The following is a 19,016-nucleotide window of genomic DNA, read 5'->3' as shown; positions in this document are numbered from 1 at the left end:
GACCCTGCTATTGGTTCAATTCCTACAGTTTCAGGATCAAATCCCAGTGAAGACACGCACCCTTTCTTTTTTCCTTTCGTTGCATCTGTTCAGTTTCAGTTAACACCTGCTATTTTTTCGTCAGTTAACTGTCCAGCAGCGCCCAGCCGTGCTGTGGTCGCTTTGTTCCCTTGCTGTAAATGGTTTGGTCATGAGTAGTTTGTCCGCTGTCTCCATACAACCAGCTGCACCACTTCTACACCTTTTCTTAGCTAGCACACACACGGATATATCAATTGATCCAGCTGCCTACCTGCATGCTTAGCTGATATCTATCCATCCAGTGCGTGTCTGTTCTTTGGCAAGTCTCTGCTTTCACTTCAGTTTCGTCAGACAAGTCACAACACCTTCCAGATGTATCTCAAAAATCATCTGAACCTGCCGTATCACTTCTGCCTGCCCACTTCTTTCTTTCAAATCACCAGACGATGCTAGCCCAGATGACCCTGCTATTGGTTCAATTCCTACAGTTTCAGGATCAAATCCCAGTGAAGACACGCACCCTTTCTTTTTTCCTTTCGTTGCATCTGTTCAGTTTCAGTTAACACCTGCTATTTTTTCGTCAGTTAACTGTCCAGCAGCGCCCAGCCGTGCTGTGGTCGCTTTGTTCCCTTGCTGTAAATGGTTTGGTCATGAGTAGTTTGTCCGCTGTCTCCATACAACCAGCTGCACCACTTCTACACCTTTTCTTAGCTAGCACACACACGGATATATCAATTGATCCAGCTGCCTACCTGCATGCTTAGCTGATATCTATCCATCCAGTGCGTGTCTGTTCTTTGGCAAGTCTCTGCTTTCACTTCAGTTTCGTCAGACAAGTCACAACACCTCCCAGATGTATCTCAAAAATCATCTGAACCTGCCGTATCACTTCTGCCTGCCCACTTCTTTCTTTTATTTTGTTATATATATAAATCTGCTTGTACTTTCTGAATACAAATTCAAATAAAAAATGTTTTATATATATAAAATTGATTTGAAAATTATTAGGAATATAAATATGTCATCCATATGTATGTTTGCATATGTCATCGTGTCAAACCGTGATAGTTTTGCATATACACCTAATAGTAATATGCGGAGTATTTGGAATTACCGAATACGATTCCGCTCCGTTTAATACTGAAGTAGCTCATCCTTGCCATGCTATGCCATGCTAACCAACACTTAAATTTGCTGGTAGAAATGCAACTCCAAACCTAATTTGATTGTCCGGGGTTCCGACTCCGATTAATATGATAAGTTGCATTGCACCATCTATGCCATGTCATGCATATCATCTTCATCATGCTGGTTCATCATCCGTAGTAGTAAGTTTGCATCCGTTGCTTGTTCCAGCATTTGCTTCTTCCCGGATAGGATCGCGAAGTGGTGTTGTGAGATACGACAAGTTCTTCTGCAGCTTTTCACAGGCGAGCCCTCTCTCTTCACCTATTTTACATTTTGCTCTCCCTCTCACTGCTATACATATGTTGCGCTTCTCTATCGAGTCACGTGTCCTGTTCCACTTGTTTACCATAATAATCCTATATGTATCATTCCTTACCCATAGCCGTTGCTTGATGTTTGGGCCTTGCGAGTCGTAGGCGTGTTTAGGTTATGTTGTTTATCTCGATCTGTTATCTGGATATGTTGGGTTGTTGGGAGGTTATCACATGCTATATCAATTGTTGGAGAAACTCATGCTTTACTTTATTATTACCAACTAAAATTGTAAGCTGAGGCATCTGTGAGCCCCTTTGCGAAAGCATCGGAACTTTGACTTGCTAATGTCCCCTAGGACCCGAGTTCTTGTTATCTGTTCCGAGATTGAGCGCTCTACCCGTGCGTGGGGGAATGGGACCCCCATCACCCACTACCTTTCCTCGAGTCTGTTTATTGGGAGCCACAACCTTGGTTTTATTTGCCCATATGCACGATGCACGTTTTACTTCCTGTTGCCTTCGGGTGTTTATATTCTGTACTGTACATCATCTCGCGGCAGGTTTAGCGAATGCAGGTTGTTCATGCCAGCATAGCCCTCCTCGCAAACCTCTGGGTCCATGATCGGAGTACGGCCGAACTTCGTCACGGGTAGCTTAGTTGGGTGGCTCCCATTAAACTTTCTCTTGCATGGGGAACGGTCTTGTTGTGAGACTCCACCCGTAGTAAGTGGGTTCGAGCATGCGTATGGTTACATTTGGGCAACCCCTGCAGGGTGTACATCTTATCGATAAGCCGTGTCCGCGGTTATGGACGACTTGGAATTGTATAGCTTGATCATAGAATAACTTACACCGTTATCTTGTTGCTAATAATTTGATAATAACTTGCGTAGCAATATTGCATTACTACAACCAACATATAATAAAATTGTCAACAGTGAAGTGCCTTTTACATTGCCTCTTCGCTTTGTTGAAGGGGATATGTGTATTTGGTTGGGTTATGTTTGTGTAGTATTTATCTGTTACCTTTTGCGCTCTCTTATCTTCTCTGAGTAGACGGATGTTGTAGCGTGTCTCTATTGGATAGTAGCTTTGCCGCCGCTAAACTCCACATATAGCCGGTGAAGTTTATACCGCCCACCGGCGAGCATAGCCGGTCTTGTCTCGCAAGTACGTGACAATGGTACTTACCCTCGCCTTCCTTTCTTTTTGTCTCCTTCCCCTTTTGTCGCGCAACCGATGGCCCGACTTTGACAGGTACGAGATGATGACGTTAGCAAGGTTACCCTTCCGGCTTGGCCTGGGCAGGGTTATGGACGTCACTGGTTATCTTCAGGACTCTTAGTCCAATTTGTATCTTGTCCGTACTCGGACGTATTCGATCTTCTGTATGATTTGGATCTTTGTATTGTACATTTGAATCTTGACTCGTTGGAGTCGTTGTTGTATTATATGTATCTTGTGGACTCTATTGTAAACCTGTTGTAATGTTGCTACTCGTGGTAATTCCTCTGGCATCACGTGTGTGATTCGTCGCGCACGTCGTGTCGGAGGGCGTCTCAGAATCGATATCTTGCGGATTTCGGCGGGTTCGCTGGGATCCTCATGGTACCGGTTCCGGGGCGTCACAGTCATCCTCTATGTACAATAAAATTTCTTTCTTCGATTATTTTCGGGTCCTGATATTTGGTCACTTGCCTTTTTCTTTCGATCTCATGCCGCCTTTGAAACGTTGAGGAAGCTGCTGGAGCATGGGTCCCGCATGTCTCCTCTATGAACAATAAAAGTTTCCTTTCTTGGAGTTATTTTTTACCCCTAATTTCTGGCTACTTCTTTTTCTTTTTGATCCCTGCCGGCTTTGAAACGTTCAGGACTCCCTGGCTCATGGGTCCCACATGTTAGCCTCTATGAACAATAAACATTTCCTTTCTTGGAGTTATTTTCACCCCTAATTTCTGGCTATTTGCCTTTTTTCTTTCGATCCCCGGCCGCCTTCTAAACGTAGAGGACGCCGCTGGCTCGTGGGTCCCGGATGTCGACCTCCATGGACAATAAACCTCTCCTTTGTTGGATTTATTTTTTACCCTCTGATTTTGGCTATTTCCTTTTTCTTTTGATCCACTACCGCCTTGGAAACATTGAGTAAGCTGCTGACACATGGGGCCCGCATGTCATCCTCTATGTACAATCAACTTGCAAGATCTTCGAGCGAAAAAGCTTGTATTAGTGGGACCCATATGTCAACCTCTATATACTATAAAAGTTTCCTTTCTTGGATTATTTTTAGCTCCTGATATTTGGTCACTTTCCTTTTTCTTTCGATCTCAAGCCGCCTCTGAAACATTGAGTAAGGTGCTGGCTCATGGGACCCACATGTCATCCTCTATGTACAATAAAGTTTCTTTTCTTGGATTTTTTTACCCCCGATTTTTGGTCACTTGCCTTGACGCCGCTCGGCTCATGGGTCCCACATGTCGAGCATCTATGAACAATAAACCTTTCCTTTGTTGGATTTGTTGTTTACCCCTAATTTCTGGCTATTTGCCTTTTTCTTTTGATCCCTGCACGCCTTTGAAAACGTTGAGGAACCCGTCGGCTCATGGGACCCGCATGTCATCCTCTATGTACTATAAAATTTCTTTTCTTGGTTTTTTTTCACCCTCCGATTTTTGGCTATTTGCCTTTTTCTTTTGATCCCCTGCCGCCTTGGAAACGTTGAGTAAGCTGCCGACTCATGGGACCCGCATGTCATCCTCTATGTACAATCAACTTTCTTTTTTTGGAGTTTTTTTACCCCCTAATTTCTGGCTACTTTCTTTTTCTTTTGATCTCAAACCGCATTTGAAACGCTGAAACCGCTGCTGCAAAATGGGACCCGCATGTCATCCTCTATGTACAATAAGTTTCATTTCTTTGATTATTTTTGGCTCCTGATATTTGATCACTTGCCTTTTTCTTTCTATCTCATGCCGCCTTTGAAACGTTGAGTAAGCTGCTCGCTCATGGGTCCCGCATGTCATCCTCTACGAACAATAAAAGTTTCATTTTTTGGAGTTATTTTTTACCCCTAATTTCTGGCTACTTCCTTTTTTCTTTTGATCCACTGCCGCCTTTGAAACGTTGAGGATTACGTAGACTAATACAAGCTTTTTCTCTCCAAGATCTTGCAAGTTGATAGATTAAATCATGGAATTATTAGGATATGTTTTAAATTTCAAATCCACTTTATGAATTATTAAAAATACCGTTATCCATATGGGTATGGAGCGATCAAGGATTTTCATATTGGGCATGAGCAGTTTCAAAAATTGGAACCCAATAATTCAAAATAAATAAAAAACAACTTTTATGTAGAATCTCCGCGTTTTTTTTTGCCATTCATAGGATCTGTGTTTCATTAGAAAAGGGCCGAAATTGCATGAGCAGAAAGGCCCATTTGTGGTTATTGGGCTTCGACAGCCGGAGCAAGTAGACCGATAACAATTACCATGTAGATGTTCGTTGGCAATCCAAAAGTGAAATATTGGGCCCAACAGGGGAAGGTTGAACAGTACTTTTTCTATTGGGAAGGTGGTACATGGGGTTATCCTGACAAAAAAATGGAACATGGGTTACTGAAGGTTGCCCATTTGTGCCCAATATGTTTGTCAACAGGAGCTTTACCTTCCGCCGCCGCCGCCATGGTCGAGCTAGCGGTACGGCGGCGTCTCGAGCTCGGGGTAGCGCAGCGTCCGCGCGCGCCCCAAATTAAGGTACCTATTAAGCGGAGATACGTACCGGAGACGAGCGCATCGTCCTCGCGACGGCACCTACGATTGGCTCGGCTGGCCTTGGGGCATTTACCCCTAGCCTCTTCCATGCTCAAGTTTTAGAAATGTTTCTGGCTCTGTTCAACACTGGATCAAATTTGTCAACATGACCATTTTTATGGAGTAGCAACGAGTTGAATCTATCAAAACTCTTTAAGTTCTGCAATATAACGACTAATTGGTACTACCTTATACAAAATGATTACATATCCTTATTTTGGAAGCAAGCAATCACACACTTATAGTTTGCTAGTCAGCTGCACGTAACGTTAAAAATTGGCAATTATAATGAATAAACCTGTAATCTTCACTTAAAATGCATTAAGGAGCATCAAATTTGACAAATCAAACCATGTCTTGCTGAAAATTGACATGTCTTTCTCATGCAGAAATGTAAAATTATCCATGCATGTGCGTTTATACAGGTTAAGTTTTGCACGTATTATTTTTTGTACTAACTTTTCTGACTACCTTCAAAGCTCCAATCCTTCTTCATCATCTTTGTTGTACCGCACCGATGCAAGTGAATGCGAGCTCCTCGCCGTACGCGACTTCGTGTCCGATATGTGTACTATGCCTTCTCCATCTAGTGCTAGTTACGCCTCCGTGCTAATTAATTCTATCACGAGTGCCTACATCCAAGCACAAACCTCCGTCATTGCAGTCGTGACTCACCTCGACCATTGGAGCCCAATCACAAGAGTGAGCTCGATCGGTCGTCTCAACCGGAGAGGCATGTGTCTCATGGTTAGCTATCTACAACTTGCTGTCTTACTAAAACCGTGCCTATCATAGAGATCACCTCGCCGGTGTAGCAATGGCCGCAAGTAGCCGCTATGGGGATAAGGAAGAAAAGATTTAAAAAATGGGGTGGGGCCAACAAGCAGGAAAGCTATCTATAGCTTTATGGATGTTTCGGAATTGGGTAGAAAATAGTAGACGACACCGTAGCGGACGAATCCCGGAGACCAAGGTCGTTGGATGATGTCTAATGAACGGCGTAACCGTGTTCAAGAAAAAACGGCAGAACAAAATAGGCGAAATTAGCTTGAATTTTGATAATAAATCTTGGGCATTTTCCCTCGAACATGATGTACTACTACTAGTGTACTCAACTTTGGGTAGTCTCTGGACTAGTCTCCCTCGTCCACCAATTATTATTATTATATTATAGTACTCGCGGAAAGTTGAGGGGAGTCCCTAGTCCCGAGCACTTCGCCCACTTCCCCGGCCTCATCCCGCAGATCTCACACCAACCACCTCACCGTCGACTAGCCGCCGGCCTACACCCCTCCGAAGAATCCCCAATGGCGGCGACGCCCCTACTAGAGCGCTCCTCACGCGAGCGCATCATCGAGTCTGGCCCACATGTCTTCCGTGCCTGCCGTGTGTCGGCAAGCACGACCGACTTCTCCGTCGGCAAGCCGCCGGCCGTGGGCGAGGGCGAGGCGTCCCCGTACACTATGGCAGTGCACATCTTCTTCTCGAGGACGTACGAGCTCAGGAGGATGGCCGGCCCCTCCCTGCCCCACTGGATGAGGACGATATCGCCACTACACCCTGCGAAGAGGTGGTGTTGGATCTTGGCTTGCCTCCGAGGGAGCTGCGTAGTGGGGGCTATGTCGTGTGAACTATGCGCGAGATTCTTGCCCGTGTATGGCTGCTCAAGAACCTGAACCTCACGGAGGAGGAGTGGGACATCATCATGCCTTACGATGTTATGCACCTGATGTGGCAGCAGGCGTGTCGTCGGGTCGGTGGCCTCCACTTCGACCTCACCCTTAGGGTGGACCACCGGCTCATCGTCAACTTGCCGACGCCGCAAGACAGCTTGGGTCCTAGTTGCGCCGGAGGACGGCCACTGCAGCATATGCATGCTGGGGCTGTCGCGGCGCACAACGGTGCGTCTCCGGGGATGCAAACACCTGTTCCATAGGAAGTGCATCTTCTCCTCGGTTTGTAACGAACGCCACCGCCCTATCCGCTGCGATAAAGTGCTGACCCATCTTATTTTCGATTTGTAGCATAGTATGAATAAAAACCATGTATGATAGGGATGCCATGCCAACTTGAATCCTATGTCAAGAGAAATTCTATTTGATTGTGGTTATAAGATATTTTGCATTAGTTTGATCTATTATCATTCTATTTTCCTATGGGATATGACCCTATGAATCAAACAAACTCGGGATTACTTCCACACAATTAAGTTTGACCAACTTTTAGTAGGACAACAAACATAAATAATTAGTCATCATGGGATTACAATCCACCGGATAATTGTCTTCGGGACTCATACATTTTCCAAATAGAAAAATCAAAACAAATCATGGTTCTTCATCTCACAAAGATGATACGTAGACAAGAGTCTAATCATCATCATCATCATCATCATCACCTCCGTCTTCATTCCGATATTCGTGCATGGTCTCATCCTCGCTCGTCGTGTCCATTCTCCTCCCGAGATTCACCAGTAGCTTCAGCTTATCCATCTCTTTGTCGACTATACTAACCTCAACAAGTGAAATCTACTTCTCCATCATGTGCGGGGATACCCGTATCCAACGAGGTTTCATCAATGTCAGCAACTTTAGTTTGCCTAGAACCAACGAAATCATCTTGTCGGGCACCAATTATTGGATCCGCATTCTCATCCAAATCATATATGTTCCTTGCCACAAACTTTTGCACATACCGCCATCCTTTTCTAGATCTCGTCTTCCAAGAAAAGTACCTTGGCCGCTTGAGGTACCAAAATATAAGGATCATCCTTGTACCACCGAGCGATAGTATTGACCGATATGAAATACCCATCATTTCGGCACCTTTGCCCTTGTTTGGATCTTGGTTGTACCAAGTAAAACTTAAATAGAACCACAGATCGGACGAAGAACCTTATCACTATAGAACAACCGAATAGCCTCTTCTATGTGACCATAATGGTCAAATGACTCGACCTCTTCTTTCCGGTTGTCAAGTGATCTCCATCGGTTGTGATGCCACTATTTCGTGTCTTCAAATGTTGTTCACGCTCATAGGAGCTGTAATGGACACCATTGGCATTGCAAGCTACAGCTACCAACACCCTCTTATCTGGACCACGTGATAGGACAAGGAGATCAGCACTAACAGCGCCTGGATTCTCCGCATGGAGTTTCGAGATCTACAATTACAAAATAGACAAGAGGTCTTCTCATGTGAAAACACATAGACAAGTCAGAGTGCAATTGAACATCTTACATGTTTCTCAAACCAGTCCTGAAACCCACTCCCACGTCCCGATAGCTTTCCATTCGTTTCCATGTACAACCTGCAAAACATAGCCAAGTCGACTCGAATATATTTCATTTTGATACAAGTTCATAGTATATGCGAGGAACTGAGGATTTCGTGTGCATAGTACTCACTTAACATATTCATGAGCCTCTGCAGCATTATTCAGCACATACCAAGATAGCTGTTCAAATTGAGACTGCTCTAATGTTTTTTCGGTCCTCTTTCCTATTAGCTCAACACCATGATTAAAAACAGATCCTCCAACTTCCAAAATTCTGCGACCCCGGTTGAATCTGGTATCAATATCAGGAATATATCTTGATGCAAATGTATATGCTTCAGGCAGCAATATACGCCACCGCAATGCAAGCCTCCGGTCTAGCTTTGTTCCTAACCGTATTCTTGAAAGTGCACAGCCGACATTCTATAGGGTACATCCATCCATACTGTACCGGACCTCTTAAAAGTGCCTCATCGTGTAGATGAACAGCCAAATGCACCATCACATCAAAGAACGCCGGAGGATATATCAGCTCCAACTTGCACAGGATTACCGCTATGTCCACCTTAAGACGTTTTACAACATGCTCGCTTAGAGTTTTACTACATATTTCCCTAAAGAACCTTCCCAACTCGCAATCACGTTGTACATATTTGGCTTCACTAAATCTTTAATGCCAATAGCTAAAAGCCTTTGCAGCAGGATGTGACAATCGTGAGTTTTCAACCCTTGGAGCTTGTTTCCTTCAAAGATTGAGACAATTTGCAATGTTGGAAGCAAATCCGAACGGGAACATCACACCTCGGAGGTACTCACAAAATAATCTCCTTTTAGGCATCGGCAATGTGAATTCCGCGCCTCGAAATTTATAATTTTTTTCCTTGCCTTTGTTCACTTTGTCATTACGATCCAGATTGCAAGTGCCCGTTAACATTCAATGTTGCACAATCAATCCTAGCATTTGAGCTATCTTTTGTCTTGGATGGAATGTTGAGTAATGTGCCGACAATGTCTGTCACATATATTTTTCTCCATGTGCATGATATCAATATTATGCCGAAGCTTCTTACCAGCCCAATACGGCAAGTCCCAAAGAGTGGCCCCGCGCTTATAAAATATTCTCGGTCTATCATTTTCCATTTCCTTCATCTTGGTACATGCTCGCTATTTCACCTCCCATCTTCCTTTTGGTAGCTGCTAGACTCAGCTCATCTCCTCTCTTCTTCCTTTTTCTACCTCGCTACTACCGCCGCCGCATCTTCTCGTATTCTTCTCTCGTTGTACCTGCCGTGGCGGCCGGTGGTTTTCCCGGTTTAACATTTCTGACCGCTTCTAGGTGCGCCTCCAACTCGTGACTCGTAAAGTGCTGCGGTTCGGCCTTTGCACAGTGTCCGATCACCAATAAATTGCAATTTTTTATTATTTTTTCGGAAACCGTGACCTATTGGAAGGAAACGGCGATGGCTCATATAGCATATCTTGTTTATTATCCTCATCGCCACTCGATCCGTATCACAGTGAACACATGCATTATAACCCGATGTTACTCGCCCGACATAGTGCCCAAAGCCGGATAATCATGGGTGCAATACGACACAGCAAAGCACGTAATAGAAAATTTTGTTCTTTAGGTGGACACACATCCCGTGTAGGGACACCCTTCCATAATGTTTGCAAGTCTCTAATAAGAGGCTGCATGAACACATCAAAATCCTTCCCAGGAGATTAGGGACCTGGGATGAGTAAGGCCATCATACAGTTCGACTGATCGGTGCATGTCCAAGGAGCCTGGTTGTATGGTGTAACTAGTACTGGCCACATGCTATACGAGTTACTCATGTTGCCAAATGGGTTGAATCCATCTGTAGCAAGGCCAAGTCTCAGGTTCCTTGGATCTGCAACAAAATCTGGATGATCCAGGTCGAATTGCTTCCATTCATCGCCATCGCCAGGATGCCTCGCAAATCGGTGGTCGGGCGTGAGAATCTCTTTGTGCCATCTTGTTTCCCGAGATGTTTGTTCTGAAGCAAACAACCTCTGCAATCTTTGTACAAGTGGAAAGTATCTCAGAACCTTCCAAGGAATCTTTTTCTTACCACCAGCTCCATCATGTTTCCATCTTGATTCCTTACATACTGGACATTCATCGAGGTCATTATACTCCATCCAAAATAGTGCACAGTTATTTTTGCAAAAATCAATCTTCTCATATCCAAGTCCCAGTACCTTGATGTACTGCTTCACCTCATAAAAGGATTTTGGCAGTCCAGCCCCAGGGAGTGCATCGCTGTATGTCTTCGCAACCGCATTGAAGGCTTTATTGGTTATCCCCTGGTATGACTTGTCATGAAGTAATTTCACAATTAATTCGAATCTTGACACAACAGAACCAGGGGCCACTAAGCGCTTAGCATCTTCTATCAGGTCATGGAAAAGAGGCTTTTTGTGATAACCATGGGGCTGTTGGCTTGCATATGGATACAGATCCCGTAACAAATTAGCAGTAGCCTCATCCTGGACGAGATCTTCAGGCTGATAACCATCAGAATAAAGAGGATCAATAATATCAGGCTGATCATAGTGTTCACCATGGTTAATCCACCTGATATATGTCTGGTCCATCCCATAAACGAATAAATGATCTGAGACTACATGTTGAGGCTTGGACCCAATATTCAAACATACGCGGCATGGACAAATCACTTCCTTTGTTGTGTCGCCGTCGGAAAATCACTAACTTGCTTCATGAAGTCTTCAATACCACTCAAATATGTTGGTGTGTTTAATGAGTGAAATAATATCCAAGTTCCGTCCATCCGTTGAGGGAATAGATGGTCAAAGAAGCGATAAGCTATTTCAACAAACAGGTCACCTACGAATGTAAGCAAACATACCTGAGCAAACAGGTCGAATATAAAACTATAAATGCTACATTATTTGAGCCGATTTCAGCAAACGAACTGAGTGCAAAACTACGGCTACCTAGTGAACATATTTTTTTTAGGCTGACCACTGGGTTTCCCCACTTTGTATTTTTTTCTTTTTATTAATAAAAAGAGGGAAATATGTACAAAAGTTGCTGGAGAGCAGCAACTAAAAGGATCATAGATCCCAAACAGCAAAATATATATAAAATGTTCTACCCATGATATGATTTCCTCTTTGCCTTATGAACAAAAAGAGCAATTTCATCCTTGAATCTCTTGTGCCATCTGTAAATGCTTGGGGGGGCGAACAGATATATCGAAAGAAATACAATACCAACACATTCTTTCTTATTTTTTGCCGTAATTCCGCCGATCTATTAGCAGTGCAAAGAAGTCAAAAGTAATAAGATTACTAACAGGTCCATAGACCACCAGGGCCGTACCTGAGAATACGGAGGGCCTGAGCAAAACAAGAAATAGAGGACCTCAACATGATCATTGGCAACTAAAATGATTTTATATATACTACTCACTCCATTTCAATAAACAATGCACCCTTGTTTTTCGTATTTTATCTTCGAAAAAAATATTAATCTATATCTCTCTATTTAAAAATGATGTTTCAATTTTATGTAGATATACATGTATTTAGATGAGTTTAGTTTGCAGATACATGCAAGTTTTGATGAAGTTGAAACATATTTTTCAGGATGAAGTATATAAAATTTTTTGATATAAAACTGGTACCATTAGAAAGTATTTTCCATCACGGTTCTAACAATGCTGCTTATGTATTATATGATCGTGATATTGTTGTCCTATTTATTTGGTCAAGGTTCACATTGAAATGTGGTAAAATAAATTAAAAGAAGTGCATCGTGTGAAAAAGCAATCTAAGAATTCAAAAGTGCTAATTGTTAGTCGAAACATGACATCTTTCAAAAATGAATCTTCAATTAGTACTTCATAAAAATCACCGAGACAAAATATTAATATTCATTGGAAGACTAACTGAATTAGCTGCACTCGCGATGAAAGAGAAAGAGAAGATACAGGTAAGAGCAAGTACAATAAGGTACAGCTCTTTTGTTTGTTTGTTTGGGTTGCTCATCAAGCTTATCGCTCGATACAATAAGTTACAGTCAGCGGGAGTGGTGTTTTGGAACATGGGTGCATAGTGGGTGGTATCATGGAGTACTATCATAGGTATGCTATATCTATACTCCTATATAGTGTAGCAATTTTGATAGTTTGAATCCAAGCATCATAATGCAATCTCTACCGTTGATTGTGCACCATCGGACGGTCTAAAACATTGGGATTCGCAGACTACGTAGCACCCATCATTCTCTACGTCATTCTAGAAACATCTATATATTTGTTCTAACCAATTCACGCTCCCTCCATACGCGACGCTGCTGGTCACGGCCCGACAACAAAACTCACGGACGCCTATGCTCTCCATAGATCAGTCAGAGTTGAATGCGATGCATGCGAATGGTAGTCACGCTCAAACTTCAGTAAAAACCGAAAGTGTGGCGAGTAGGTCGGTAACACTACACGGACATGCAGTTGCATAAGTGCTGGTACGTTCCCTATAGGTGGCACTGGGCATGGATGGGAGGATAAATTATTGAAGATCTGAATTTTGGCAGCTAAAAAGAAATAAGTACAAAACCTAAGACGTGCAAAATTCAATAGTATATTCAAGAGCACATACATGGCAGTAAAATTGCAATTCCGCATGAGAAATACAATTCAATGTTAGTAATACATAGTTTTCCCACATTTTACGCTATGCAAGCTATTTTGAGTTGAAATTGTAACGACTGATTTTTAACGTGCAAAGCACATGAAGCTGACTAGTTTATTATAGTGGAGTATTGAAAATGGCATAGAAGGGGATATTGCGAATTGAGAGTGGCATAAACACAACTTCAGTTTTTGTAATGGCATAAACACAACTTGTGAATTGAGGAGTGGCATAGAACCAATTAACCGTTGTTTCAATTACAGCCATCAAAAGCCGATCGAACGCACGAGGATGGATCCAAAATTTACCCATTTTTAGTTTCACGAGAAAATTTTAAACTTAAAATTCGTACTGCCTAGAAGTATTTGAAACAAAAATCGAGTAAATCTTATATGTTGGGTTATGCATTCTGGGGGAGTTTCATCGTATTCAGCCATATTGTTTATCAATAAACCTCATTTTATGTTTTACAACCAACTTTAAACTTAAAATTCAAACTCGTCCGTAAAAAAGAACAACATTCCGAAGAAATCTTATACTATATTTCTTCTGCATTCTGGGAAAGATTGGTCGGATTCAAAAAAATAGTTTCGGAATAAACATTGTTTTAGTCTGGACACGACTTATTGTAGAGTGATTTTTGGTTGGATACATTCATGTGCGTTCGATTGGCTTTGGATGGTTATAATTGAACCAAAGTCAACGCTGGACTTCGACCCGAACGTCACTGGAGCCGCGTCAAAAGTCCAGCCATGACTTTGTCTCAATAACAGCCATCAAAAGCCGATCGAACGCACATGAATGGATCCAACCAAAAATCACTCAACCGCTGGAATTTTGACCTGAAAGTCACTGAAGCCGTGTCCATACTTGCCCAACAGGTTGCGTATGAATGTAAACCAACATATCTCGAGCAAACAGAGTCGAATATAAAACTATATAACTAAATGCCACGTTATTTGAGCCGATTTCAGCAAACCAACTGAGGTCTATTTTTTTAGGCTGGACAGTGGTTTCCTCGCTGTGTATTTTTCACTATAATAAAAAAGAGGGAAAGGTTACTGGAGAGCAGCAACTAAAAGGATCATAGATCCCAAATAGCAAAATCTAGCTAAAAAAGTTCTACCCATGATGATAAGCCATGATATGATTTCCTCTTTGCCTTACAAACAAGGAGAGCCATTTCATCCTTGAATCTCTTGCGTCTTCTGTAAATGCTTGGGGGCGAACAGATCAATCGAAAGCAATATAATACCAACAAATTTTTTCTTCTTTTTGGCCGTAAATCCACCGATGTATTAGCGATGCAAAGAACCTGTAAGTAATAAGATTACAAACAGGTCCATAGAGGACCGGCACCAAGCGACGACTACGTACATTGGGCAATGGTGAGCAAGACAAGTGAACGAGACGAATGAATTCGAGCAAATAGGTAAAGCGGAAAACAATGTCAAACAAACACATCGAGAGGAAAACAATATCAACCGATCGATTCGAACGAACTAACGAACTTATAAGGGCTGGGCGACGGCGACTGACTTCGATTGAGCTATAATGAATCGTACTTGCCCATGCCCGAAGATAGCATGCATACCGTGAGGATCTACCAGCCGACCGCGCCCGCCGGTGCGGCCGGAGAAGAACGGCGCCACCGGCGAGCCGCCGGCTAACGCGGCCGATAGACAGCGTGGGGAAGTTTTGGTGCGCGGCTAGGTTCACCGAGGGTGTGTCTAGAGAAGAACAGGGCGCCGAAGGAGGTGTCTAGAGAAGAACAAGGTGGGCTGGGTGCTGGGTTAAAGGCGAGCGTTCGAAATATTGGGCGCGCGTTCGAAAGTTTAGGTGCGCGAGGGAGGTGTCTCGCCGGTGAAAATTTGCCCGTCCTCTACTTCTTCTTTTTTTTTCTTTTGAGAACACAAGTACAACGCGTACGCTCACAAACACGCACGTACAAACACCCCTATGAACGCACGCACGCACACCCTACCCCTATGAGCACCTCCGAGGGACTGAGCCGGCATATCTTGAGGTTGACGAAGTCACCACTGGCGCCTCCTCTACTTTTTTGGGCTAATCTATTTATCTATAATATCTATCTATACCTCTATCTATCTACATGTTTTTAATTTTTTTCTATTCTATACATGAGTTTTTGAATTTGAATTTTTTCACTCTATCTACCGCTCATCATACAAGGACTCTTCAGATCTAACGGCTGTGAATGCACGGATTCGTCACCCATGCTTCCCCTTGGACTGGCGATGCTGAAAGAAAGCCTGAAACACTGGAACCCTCTAGATACTTCGGGGTACCTCACAGCTCCACATTATTAAACAGGCCTTTTCCGACATGGGAAGTCAAAAGTTGGGGGCTCCATCCAGTACATATGAATGCTCACTAGCTGCATGGTCTAGAAGCAGACTAGAGTAAATCATCAATTCATCCAATCAATTGGTGTATAATTTTTTTAGGAGCTAAGACGCCGGCATGAACCATTTTCAAGCGTTTAAATTACTCCTACCTGAAATGATTCTTTAGATTGACATCAACAAGAGAACTCTTTTAGAAAGAGTGAGAGAAAGGGAGATATGATTGCATACACTATTCTTAGAAGGGAAATCATGTACTCCGTATATCGACTATCTACACTACAATTTTGAAATAAAAGAAACAAAATTGCAAATGTCTATTCTAACTAGATATGTTGATATTTCTAAATAGTACCAAAGCAATACTTATTCTAAGCTGGGCACTCAACTTTTGAAATGCGCGAGTATTTGTAGGTCGATTTTCTTACGTTATTATTATTATTACTAGGCAGCACATGTGTTTGCCCGTCCAGTGAAACTCTTTCATTTCATTTTTCTTTTCCGCAAGGTCGGGAGTCGGAGGAAGAGGGATCACACGGGAGGAGACGAAGGGAGAGCAGTCACGGGGCCCCACTTATTTATGGTGTCTATCCTTTTTCCGGTGATGTTGACTGCTAGTGGTGGTTGTCGGTGCGCAGGGGTGCGAGCGAGCGAGAAAGGCCGAGAATGAGAGAGATTTTTTTTTTAGAGGGACAACCGAACGATCCTCGAAGGACCCAGATTTCCAATACGCATCGAGCGCGAGTTTACAGCAGGACACAAAATAAATAGGAAATTACGTCTAAATTCCTAAGATTTACATGGTATACTCCAGGCTGAAAGCAAGAAGTGCGATCGGGTCCTTAACAGCCACCGTCCGGATTGATCCTCGTCGCAGCCGGGGACGAACCACTTGGCGCGACCAAATCGCCATGGCTACAGAGCCTGCACACCATGGCCTACGAGCTGAGCTAGAAACGACCTGCCAAAACCGGCAGCCAACGGAGGTGGATAATTGGAGAGATGGAGAGACAGAGAGAGAGTCTTGATGCCTCTCTCTTGACAAAGAAGATGGCTGGGAGTTTGCCTACCTAGCGTACGTGACTTGTGCTCACTGAAGTGTGGGACCTCACGCATGGGAACCACACGTAAGTGACAGACTTGTTGCTCTAATAACTTGGGTGATTATTATACTGTATTAGTACATAGTTTCCTATGGATCCTTCTTAGTCACTCCTAAATGAAGCTCTTGACATGGTTTTTGAAATTTCCATGTTTGAAACCAAAAACCACTTCTCTTGATGCTTTACTTCATATGACAGAGTTTAGAGTTATGGGGTAGATACATGAATTTTCTAGTTTGAGTATGTCTAGATCGACCTTGTTTATCAACTTGAATGCTTACTATATGACATACGAAGACTATGTGCTTTGGTTTTTCATTTTTTTTTATTTTTTTTTATTTTTTATACCCATTTGAATCTTGGTCAAATCTTAGGTTTGACCAAGATTTAAACAAGTTAAAAACATGAGTATGAAAAACTAAGCCTCTATCCATTTTATTCACTACAAAATGAAGCTCTTGGGAGGGTTTTTGAAATTTCCATGATTGAAACCAAAAACCACTTCTCTTCATGCTTGACTTCATAAGACAGAGTTTAGGGTTAGGGGGTAGATACATGATTTTTCTGGTTTGAATATGTCTAGACCTTGTTTATCAACTTAATTGAATGCTTACTATATGACATAAGTAAGAAGACTATGTGCCTTGGTTTTTCATATATTTTGATTTATTTTGAATTTTTATGCCCATTTGAATCTTGGTTAAATCCTAGGTTCGACCATGATTTAAACAAGTTTAAAACATGAATGTGAAAAATTAAGCATCTATACTTCTTAGTCACTCCAAAATGTAGCTCTTGGGAGGGTTTTTGAAATTTCCATGCTTGAAAACCAAAAACCACTTCTCTTCATGCTTAACTTCATAAGACAAAGTTTAGGGTTAGGGGTAGATACATGATTTTTCTGGTTTGAATATGTCTAGACCTTGTTTATCTACTTAATTGAATGCTTACTGTATGACATGAGAAGAGTATGTGCATTGGTTTTTTATTTTATTGTTTTTTTTTGAATTTTATGCCCATTTGAATCTTGGTCAAATCCTAGGTTTGACCATGATTTAAACAAGTTTAAAACATGAATATGAAAAATTAAGCATATATCCTTCTTAGTCACTCCAAAATGAAGCTCTTGGGAGGGTTTTTGAAATTTCCATGTTTGAAACCAAAAACCACTTCTCTTCATGCATATGCTTGACTTCATAAGACATAGTTTAGGGTTAGGAGTAGATATATACATGATTTTCTAGTTTGAATATGTCTAGACCTTGTTTATCAACTTGAATGCTCTTACTATATATATGACATAAGAATACTATGTCCTTTGTTTTTTCATTCTTTTATTTTTTTCTGAAATTTTATGCCCATTTGAATCTTTTGGTCAAATCCTAGGTTTGACCAAGATTTAAACAAGTTTAAAACATGAAAATGATAAGGGAAACCTCCATCCTTCTTAGTCACTCTAAAATCAACTTAATTGAATGCTTACTATATGACATAAAAAGACTATGTGCCTTGTTTTTCATTCATTTTGATTTATTTTGAATTTTTATGCCTATTTGAATCTTGGTAAAATCCTAGGTTTGACCAGTTTAAATCATGAATATGAAAAATTAAGCATCTATCCTTCTTAGTCACTCCAAAATGTAGCTCTTGGGGGGTTTAAAATTTCCATGTTTGAAACCAAAAACCACTTCTCTTCATGCATGCTTGACTTCATAAGACAGAGTTTAGGGTTAGGGGTAGATATATACATGATTTTTTCTGGTTTGAATATGTCTAGACCTTGTTTATCAACTTTAATGCTTACTATATGACATAAGAATGGTATGTGCTTTGGTTTTTTATTTTTCTATTTTTATTTTTGAATTTTATACCCATATATTTGAATCTTTGTGAAATCCTAGGTTTGACCAGGATTTAAACAAGTTTAGAACATGAAAATGAAAAGGTAAGCCTGGATCCTTCTTTGTCACACTCTAAAATGAAGCTTTTGGGAGGTTCTTGAAATTACCATGTTTGAAACCAAAAACCACTTCTCTTCATGCTTGACTTCATAAGACAGAGTTTAGGGTTACGGGTACGTAGATACATGATTTTTTATGGTTTGAATATGTCTAGACCTTGTTTATCAACTTGAATGCTTACGATATGACATAAGAAGACTATGTACTTTGGTTTTCATTTTTCTGATTTTATTAAATTTTGTGTCCATTTGAATCTTGGTCAAATCCTAGGTTTGACCAAGATTTAAACAAGTTTAAAACATGAAAATGAAAAGGTAATCATGGATCCGTCTTAGTCACTCTAAAATGAAGCTTTTG

This window comes from Lolium rigidum, chromosome 5 (genome assembly GCF_022539505.1).
Source record: "Lolium rigidum isolate FL_2022 chromosome 5, APGP_CSIRO_Lrig_0.1, whole genome shotgun sequence".
Classification (NCBI taxonomy): domain Eukaryota; kingdom Viridiplantae; phylum Streptophyta; class Magnoliopsida; order Poales; family Poaceae; genus Lolium; species Lolium rigidum.
This window is presented reverse-complemented; position numbering follows the sequence as displayed.